At 49.7% G+C, this 9,122-nt stretch overlaps 1 protein-coding gene across 1 annotated transcript in view; it reads left to right on the top strand.

Annotated features, from left to right (window-relative positions):
• Positions 1-4,469: 4,469 nt before the first annotated feature.
• The window catches only part of AP1B1 (adaptor related protein complex 1 subunit beta 1), a 55,142-nt gene continuing 50,489 nt past the window's right edge, over positions 4,470-9,122 (top strand). The window contains exon 1 of the mRNA XM_007461168.1: positions 4,470-4,581. The gene's annotated coding sequence lies outside the window, so the exon portion shown is untranslated. The remainder of the gene's footprint in view (positions 4,582-9,122) is intronic.

The raw sequence follows: 9,122 nt of genomic DNA, 5'->3' as shown, positions 1-9,122 counted from the left end.
CACTTTCTAGATAGGGAAGCTGAGGCTCAAAGAAGCTACGTCATGTGCTCACAGACACAGTCAGGAAGTGGCTGAGCTGAACTAATATTAACACAAATAACAGCTGCCTTGAAGGAGGGTTTCTAGGTTGCCAAGCACTCTACAGAAGTTCTACAATTTAATCTCTGTAACAGCTTTGCACGAAGGCTCAATCAGCCCCATTTTCCAAATTGGAAAGTGAGGTCCAGCTGGGGATTTGAACCCAGGTGTGTTTCAGAGTCTGGGCCTTTTCGATTGCACCAGTGGAGAGTCATCCAGCCCTCTCAGGGGCACCTGAGTGAGGAGAGCAGAGCCCTTTGAGAAGCCCTTTGAGAAGCAGCCTGCAGTGGCGGAGAAACCAGGAGGGTTGAGCAGCATTTTGTTCCTGGGAAGCCCAGCGATGGTGTAATGAGAACATTTGCAGCAGGGAGAGATGGGGGCAGCGGAGGAGGGGTCCTGGGCAGACTCTAGGCCCCTCTGCCCTGGGGGCTGTGCCAGTCCTGGCCTGGGCAGGGCGGGGGGAGATGGTGCTGCCCACCTTCAGCAGGTGGGACACTGGCCTAGTCAGTGAGGCTCGTGGACAGTCACCTGCTTCCTTCCAGAAAGGCTCTGCTGCAACTTTTAGAAATGTGTAAGATAAAAACAAGCACACACAAACTGAAGTAGAGGAATAATAATCACAGGAAGAAGAATCTAGAAAGAAGGTCTAGACGTAGAAAGGCTGACGTGGGGCTGCCCATGCAACAATTCCATTGGAAGGGAAGGGTGGCAATTAATGTCACCCGTGCGCCCTCTAGTGGGCACAGACAGAAAGAATATTTAATTTGTTCAACGTTTATTATGCATCAGTGTGGAGAGAGGGTGGGAAGGGCGTGCTCTGAGCTTCTGTGTGTCACAAAGAGGAAGGAACTTGCTGAAGGTCACACAGCACCAGGTCAATTCTCGACACCACCTTCCTCTGATTGGATGAGACCTCATTGGCAGGTGAGGATGGGACAAGGGGGAAAGCCTGGGCCCTGCAGTCACCAGCCCTGTGGCCTGGACTCCCAGCTCGGCACATTGTTGCCTTGTGAAGTTGGGAAAGTTCCTCAGCCTCTCAGGGCTTCAGTGTGCTCACCTGTAAAGTGAGGGTTATCGTAGCACCCACCTCTTGAGAACAGTGAGGGTTAAATAAAGTGATGGAGGTCAAGGGTATACAAAGTACTTGGCCCATGATGGGTTCAGAGTTCTCAGAGTGGAGAAATTGAGGCCCAAAGAGGTGCACAGGCCTGTCCAACATCAGCCAGCTCAGTAGGGCAGGGTAGAAAATGAAAAACGTCCTCCTCCAATCAGGAGGTGATGTTGTTAGTAATGGTGTATTTGTTGGGAGAAGCTGGTTCTCTCTCCAGGTGGGCTTGGCCATCATCGGCTCTGCTCCACCCATCCTGGAGTCTCAGAGAGCCAGGGTGAACCACACGTGCCCCAGGAGCGACTGTTCTAGCCACAGCGGTCAGCGTTTGATGATGAGTGTGACTCGGTCGTGTGACCAGCTGGGTTTGGTGGTGGCGGTGGAGCGGGAAGCCCCCAAACGCCCCCTTTCCCTGCTTCCATCTCCCACCTCTGCAAGCTGTAACTATCCGGCCTTTGGCCTCCTCTTATTAGTAGCATCCTTTTAGTTTTCCTGTCAGGCTGAGCTGTGGGAGAGAAGGCCCAGGCCCACAGGGGAGTGGGGGAGAAATCGGCTCTGCCCACTGGCCTAAGTCTTCTCATCTTTCCTTGGAGACAGTCATGGGATTGAATTGTTGCTCCAGAGAGTTCAGTGGGTTAATATGTGAAAAAGCCAAGCACAGTGACTCGTTCACAGTAACTGTTAGTAGGAGGAATATCATCTTTCACAGTTCAGGCTGGATGTCACCTCCTCCAGGAAGCCATCCCTGAGTGGTGTTATAATTATCCCTTTGTTTGTCTTTCTCCCACACTCCACCACAGCCCCAAGGAGGGATCGTGCTGCCTTTTGCTCATTGTTGTATTCCCAATATGGCTGGTTTAGTGACAAATATATTTTAGGTGAATGAGTGGGACTTGTGAGAGCACATATCCAAGGGCTCTGGGGCCAGTCCCTCAGCGCTGCCACTCACACACTGTTTGGCTTAAGCTCTTGGAGTTGCAACAACCCTCCACCTGGATAAAGTGGGGCTGAAGTGAGAAGGAAATGAGACCCTCTGCACACTGCCTGGCCCACCATAGGTGCTCCATAAACATTCATTGTTGCTCTGCACTTCCCGCTTTGGACTCCCACAGCCCCCAGCCCATCCCCTACCACAGCACCAATCACACTCATGTCTGCTGCTCTGTCATCCTCCCCAGACAAACAGTAGAGTCAGCAAGAGCAGGGCCTTTGCCTCAGCCATGCAACTATCCAACACCCAGTCCAGGGCATGATTCAGATCAGGGACTTGGGAACTGCTTTCTGAAGGACCCAGGTGTCTGGTTCCCTTGCCTTCCTGCCTCTACACTGTTGTCCCTGGATTACATTTTCTTTCTGTCTCAGCCTATGCAACTGTGTTCTTATTGGGCAAAGCCTAGCACAAAATGTCATTTTCCTCAGGATATCCTTCCTGAGCAAACTGACACTGTGGCTTCTGTCTCCTCCGAAATCTTCAATCTCTGACTGCTTCTACCACTAACTTGTCACTTTCACATTAGCTGTCCAGCTTGGTACCTTTAAGTTCCTTGGTTTGTTTTGTTGGATAATTCTTCTCTTTCATGTCACATTCCCAGTGAAATTTTGTTTTCCAATGAGGCTGATGGCATTTGCCAACATTTATCATTAGGGTAATGGTGGTTCCTCCAGACAGCTGTATATAGCACACGGAACATGGCATGTACATATAGAATTCTATTTGTTTCCTGTCTACTTCAGAAGAGGATTTTAAAAGTGGAGTAAGGTCTGTAATGTAGTTAATGGTATTGTTCCAATGACAATATCCTGGTTTCAATATTATACTACCAATATATAAAGTGTCACCATGGAGGGAAGCTGGGTGAGGGGTACATGATACCCTTTGTGTACTATTTTTGCAATTTCCTGTAAGTCTATAATTATTTTTAAAATAACATTTTATAAAAAGTAGTTGAGGGACTTCCCTGGTGGCACAGTGGTTAAGAATTCACCTGCCGATGCAGGGGACACGTGTTCGAGCCCTGGTCTGGGAAGATCCCACATGCCGTGGAGCAACTAAGCCCGTGTGCCACAACTACTGAAGCCCACGCGCCTAGAGCCCGTGCTCCACGACAAGAGAAGCCACTGCAATGAGAAGCCCGCACACTGCAACGAAGAGTAGTCCCCATTCGCCGCAACTAGAGAACGCCAGCGCGCATCAGTGAAGACCCAATGCAGCCAAAAGTAAATAAATAAAATAAATAAATTTTTTAAAAAAGTAGTTGAGGCTGATTAAACATAGAAAACTATATTAACTATTAAAACAGTAATATCTGGATTAGATGGGACATACAGACTTGGCTGTGCATGCTTATTTATCAATATATTTTATAATATTAAAAGTTTGGTGACAACCTAAGTGTTCAGCTGTAGGGGATTGTTTTTTAGAACAGTGATGCCACCCATACTGTAGAATTCCATGCAGGCATTGGAAAGCACCAAATAGAAATGTATTTATTGTGTTGGGAAAGCTTTACCAATATCTTGGTGAGTTAAAAATACCGCATGATATGTCGAGTCTGGAAGGGTATTCACCAAAATGTTAAAAATGATTGTCTCAAGTCGGTGGGATTGCAGATGATTTTTTTATCTCCTTTTGCTTACTAGTATATTTCCATTTCTCTACAATGCAAATATTATTTTAAATATTTTAAAGCGAATGATCAGAAATTATCTAGGAGGAGGAGAAAGTTAATAGTACCAGAGTTGGGAGCGAGATAGCTATAGCAATTGAGGTCCTGGCAGACCCAGCAAAAGGGGAAATGGGACATTATCAAGTTCTCCTTGGAGGGCCTGAGGTTTTCCCGTAAAACTCGGAATTCCCCTAAGGGCTGCACTGAAGGGCTGCAAGCGCTAGACTAGACTTACAGCTCTAGTTTAACTCTTCCCTTCACAAGGTAAGTGCTCTTGAGCAACACCTGCCCCTTTCAGAACCTCAGTTTTCCCGTCTGTAACACAGAAGGGAAACGGACCTCAAAGTCTTTACGAACTTTTCCATCTCCATCACGTTAAATTGCTTAACGGTCAGCTGACCTAGTTTTTCTCCGCGCTCTACCGAAGACGGCGGCAGAGAAGGACGTGTCGGGGGCGGAGTTAATTCCGGTAGGTCCCGCCCCTTCTGCCCCCACCCCGCGGGCACCAACCCCCGCCCCAGCCAGTGCACCCTTGACCCCGCCCCCAGCCCGTGCGTCCACCGGAAGTGCCCGCGCGCGGGCAGCTCACTTCCGCCCGGCAGGTGACAGCCGTGGGCCTCGGAGCTGCCGGCGGCACGGACGCACGGGGAGAGCAGGGGGACAAGGCCGCAGACATTTTACTGCCGCGTCGAGCAGCGCCGTGGCTCCGGGAGCCGTTCGGACCTGTGGGTGAGGAAACGGGAAGCCCGACGAGGCCGGAGAAGTGGTGGGGCGGGGAGTCAGGGGTCTGAGGTGAGGGGTTTCTGGGGTCAGAGGTCACGGAGAGGACAGGGAGCTGGAGGGGCTAGAGTGGCTTCGCAAGCCAGGACGAGGCAGAAGGGCTGCGGGTTCATTCATTCGCGCCCCCTTGGCCGCCGGCCTGCACCCCAGCCACCCCAAGTCCGCATTCCCTCCCAGGGCGCCCTCCCGGAGAGACTCCTAGACTTAGGCCTGAGGGAGCCTGCGCCTGGCCAGACAGGAAACTTCTCTTCGGGTACTGGTTCCCCCTGCACAGTCACCCCCGTGGCTATCCTGAGGCCTCCTCGTCGTTCAGGGCCTTATCTCTTTGCCAAGGTTCAAAAAGGAAAAACTAAGAAACGGCCCGGCGCCGCCTCCTCTGGCGTGGGGTTGGGCTTGGTCTGTCCGTAGGCGCCTCACGGACAAGTTAACTGGGGACACCTGTAATAACGCCAAAAGTACTGATGGAAATGCTAGCTACTGGTTACTGAGCTCCTACTGTGTACTAAGCCCTGTGCTAGGCACTTATAATGCCGCATTTAAGCTTCCCAGCAACCTTTGTGAGGTAGCCACTCTTGTTATCCCCATTTTATCCACGAGGAAACTAGGCACAGAGAGGTTAAATCACACCTGTAAGGTCAATCGGGTAGTATAGACAAGAGCCAGGGTTCCCACCCAGGCTCTCACGGACCTGTAAGTGCAGAGACAAAGGAGAGGCTGGAGCTAGGTTGGGGTGTAGGGGCTATTTAGTATTTTTAGCTACCATTAAATTTGCACCTATATAAAGATGTAGCCTTCTTGCTTCTCGTCTGATCTTCATAAGGAGTATTTGATTCACTTTCTTCAGGATGAAACAGTCCTGTAGGCTATTGCTATAACTGATTACCTTTCAGGGCAAGAGAGGAAGTTTTTCCTGACTATTGAGAACTGTGAGACATAAAACAGGCTGGCCATGAAATGAATGTAAGAATATCCAGGACTTTCCTGGTGGTGCAGTGGTTGGGAATCCGCCTGCCAATGCAGGGGACACGGGTTTGAGCCCTGGTCCGGGAAGATCCCACATGCCGCAGAGTAACTAATAACTAAGCCCATGTGCCACAACTACTGAGCCTGCACTGTACAGCCTGTGAGCCACAGCTACTGAGCCCACACACCACAACTACTGAAGCCCACGCACCTAGAGCTCGTGTTCCACAACAAGAGAAGCCCACGCACCTCAACGAAGAGTAGCCCCCACTTGCTGCAACTAGAGAAAGCCTGTGCACAGCCATGAAGACCCAACACAGCCAAAAAACTAAAGAAATTAATTTTTTTAAAAAGGAAAAAAACAATATCTAGAACCTCTCTTGAGAGTGGTTGAGCTGCATTCTTTTTGGAGTGAAGAGAGGAACCACATGACCGCTAGGGGATCTTTTGGTCCTGGGTTCTTGAAGAACATTCCCAAGGGAAGGGTCTGTGTCTCTGAGAAAAGTACAGGTCCCATGGCTTCTTGACTGGGGAGCCACATCTTGTCCAGGAGCTGGTAAGGTGGTTTCATGGCCAGAGGATGAGGCTTTGTGAGTCTGAGCCTTATTCCTTTGCAGAGACATTCACTTGCTCCAGTTCTGCCTCAGTTTCCCTGATAGCAGCACAGACCTGCTGATTTCCTACCCACTCCTAGGTATTATAAGCCTTAACGAACCCTTGAGGGTTTCCACATGTTTCTGAAGAAAGCTGTGATATAAATATTACTGTAGTGCCTGTTTTTAAACTCTACGATCTGTTCTCCTAGTTCCATTGAATTCACGGAAACTTAATATTGTCACCTTATCCCCATCCTTCCAAGGGAGGATTTGAGATGAAGTGACTTGTCACAGATGGTAGGAACATGAGCAGAGCTCAGAGCATCTGGCTCCCTGTCCTGAGTTGAGCCCACCAGGCTCCTTCGACCTCTTAGAGCAGCTTCATGAAGAGTGACTTCACTAGTTTACAAAGACTCAGATCCCTTAGAGGTTGTGTAGAGATTATCTGTTGAGTGTGGTTTGAGCAGAGGCTTCACCTGAGCGACGTGAATAGCTTAGAGGTGTGATGGAAAAAGCACTCCTCGACTCCCCATCAGTTAACCCTGGGTTCCAGTCCCAGCTTAGCAGCTTCTTGGTAGTGTGACCTGGAGCCTTTACCTCAGCTCTCAAATAATACCTTCCCCTTCCCCCCGCCACCACCGAACACTGGCATATGTCGGGGCTGGACAAGGACATTTGTCAGAGCCTGTTGTGGTGGGTGCCTTGACCCTAGGCAGTTGATGCCCACTGGGGGCCTGGTTTTGGGGGTGTTACTTCCATCTGCAGACAGAGACCTTTATGTACACAGGACTTCTCCCATCCTTCTTGTTTCACTTCCTAAAAGTGTTTCAGAAGAAATTCAGTCTGTTGATCCTGCTGGCTCTGGGCTTGGACTTTCATCTTTTTCTAGTCATCCTTTGAAGCTGTTGCATGTCTTGACTACTCACTTCCTGAAAACCCCCACGCCTGGCACCAAAGCCTGATGTGCTGATGGTGAGCAAACATTGCTTGGTTATGAGTTTCACGCTTTGGTGTATTTCTGAAAGCTAAAGGGGCATCTGTTGCTTGTAGGTATTTCTTTTTCTGAACAGGTCTTTTTTTTTTTTTTTGTGGTACGTGGGCCTCTCACTGCTGTGGCCTCTCCCATTGCGGAGCACAGGCTCCGGACGCGCAGGCTCAGTGGGCGTGGCTCACGGGCCCAGCCGCTCTGCGGCATGTGGGATCTTCCCGGACCGGGGCACGAACCCGCGTCCCCTGCATCAGCAGGCAGACTCTCAACCACTGTGCCACCAGGGAAGCCCTGAACAGGTCTTTTTGCCTAAGATAGGTCACTGATAAATTATCAGAGCACAGGAATGGTTTTTGTGTTCTTCTTCGCTTCACACAGAGAGGAACAAATAACTCCAGAGAGAGAATATTACTTGGGCAAGTGGGGAATCCTTTAAAAAAAAAAATTCTGCTTGAATATCCATCAGTGGATCCTCATTGCTCTCAGGCTGAAACTCACATTCCTTAGCATGGCGGTCAGAGCCTTTTGAGCTCTGACCTCTGCTGGGTTCTCCTGCCTCATCTCTCCTACTCCTCACTTCCAGCCTCTCTCCAAGTTCCAGTCAAACACAACTGCTTGCCACTTCTGCCAGCCCCAGTTGTTTACCTCTGTGTCTTTGCTTTGTGCTGTTCCCACCTCCTGAGCACCAGTTCCTGTCACACACACCCGCTTCTTTGCTAGACCACTACTTGGTGCTTCCTGTCTGATCATCTCCCCCACCTTGCAGGCCTGAACTGGTTGTCCTGTAGCATTGATCACAGTGGGTTGTCATTGTCTATGTACTTGGCTGTCTTCTAAGTAAACAGCTCTTAATCCCTCGAGAGGACTTGTTTTAACTGTCTGTGTCTCCAGCACCTAGTGAAATATCTGGCACATAGTAGGTGCTCAGTAAATGTTGGTGAATGAATGAATGAATATCTCATTGAATTTTTAGGATTCCTTGACTCCTAAGGAATTCAGAGCACTTCCCAGATGATCTCCTGTCCATCCTCATGTCACCCCAGGGGGGTAGGGAGAAATCTGCCCAATGGTGGGAATAACTACTCTCGAACTACTGCTACCACCCAGCCAGCCATCAGAGTACTTCAGGGCCTCCAGAGACCTGGGGGTTGGGGAGCAGCAGGAGGTGCTGGTGGTAACGGCTCTCCCTGTGTAGTAGTAAAAGTGGCTAACATTTATCAAGCACTTGGTGGGCTGGGTACTGCTGAGGGCTTTGTATGTATTCACTTGTTTTAGCCTCACAAACCCCTCAAGTATGTGACATTGTAATTCTCGTTTTGCAGTTGTGGTATGATTGTGCCTGTTAGGTTGTGCAGACCCCTTGAGAGCCCAGGTTGTACCCTCTGTGGCCACCTTTCCTTTCCCAATCCCTTGTTCTTGAATTGTCTCCTGTTATTTAATGGAGCTGAGGAAGGGCTTGGCTATGGTTCTAGCCTCCCAAGCCTCATGCTTTTTGGGTCTTTGGCCTTGGACTTGACCTCTGACCTCCATTAAGAGGGTCTCCCTGAAGTTGGGAGGCCTTCTCTAGTTAAGGTAACAGTATGGTTGGTTGACTACAGAATGCCCAGAGGTCATCATCAGCCAGGATGCCTTAGTCATTGATCCATTGTCTCTTCTGTGGACTTAAGCTGCAAGATGGTAGATTTGGAAGTCAGGTCTCAAAAGCTTTAAAACTGGGACTTCAATGGCGGTCCAGTGGTTAAGACTCCACGCTTCCACTGCAGGGGGTGCGGGTTCAATCCCTGGTATGGGAAATAAGATCCCACAAGCTGTGTGGCGTGGCCAGAAAGTTTAAAAAAAAAAAAAAAAAGTTTTAGGGCTTCCCAGGTGGCGCAGTGGTTGAGAGTCCGCCTGCCGATGCAGGGGACACGGGTTCGTGCCCCGGTCCGGGGAGATCCCACATG

The sequence above is a fragment of the Lipotes vexillifer genome, unplaced genomic scaffold (genome assembly GCF_000442215.2).
Source record: "Lipotes vexillifer unplaced genomic scaffold, Lipotes_vexillifer_v1.1 scaffold691, whole genome shotgun sequence".
Lineage (NCBI taxonomy): Eukaryota > Metazoa > Chordata > Mammalia > Artiodactyla > Lipotidae > Lipotes > Lipotes vexillifer.
The sequence above is the reverse complement of the archived record's forward strand: the minus strand, read 5'-3'. Positions and strand labels throughout refer to the sequence as shown.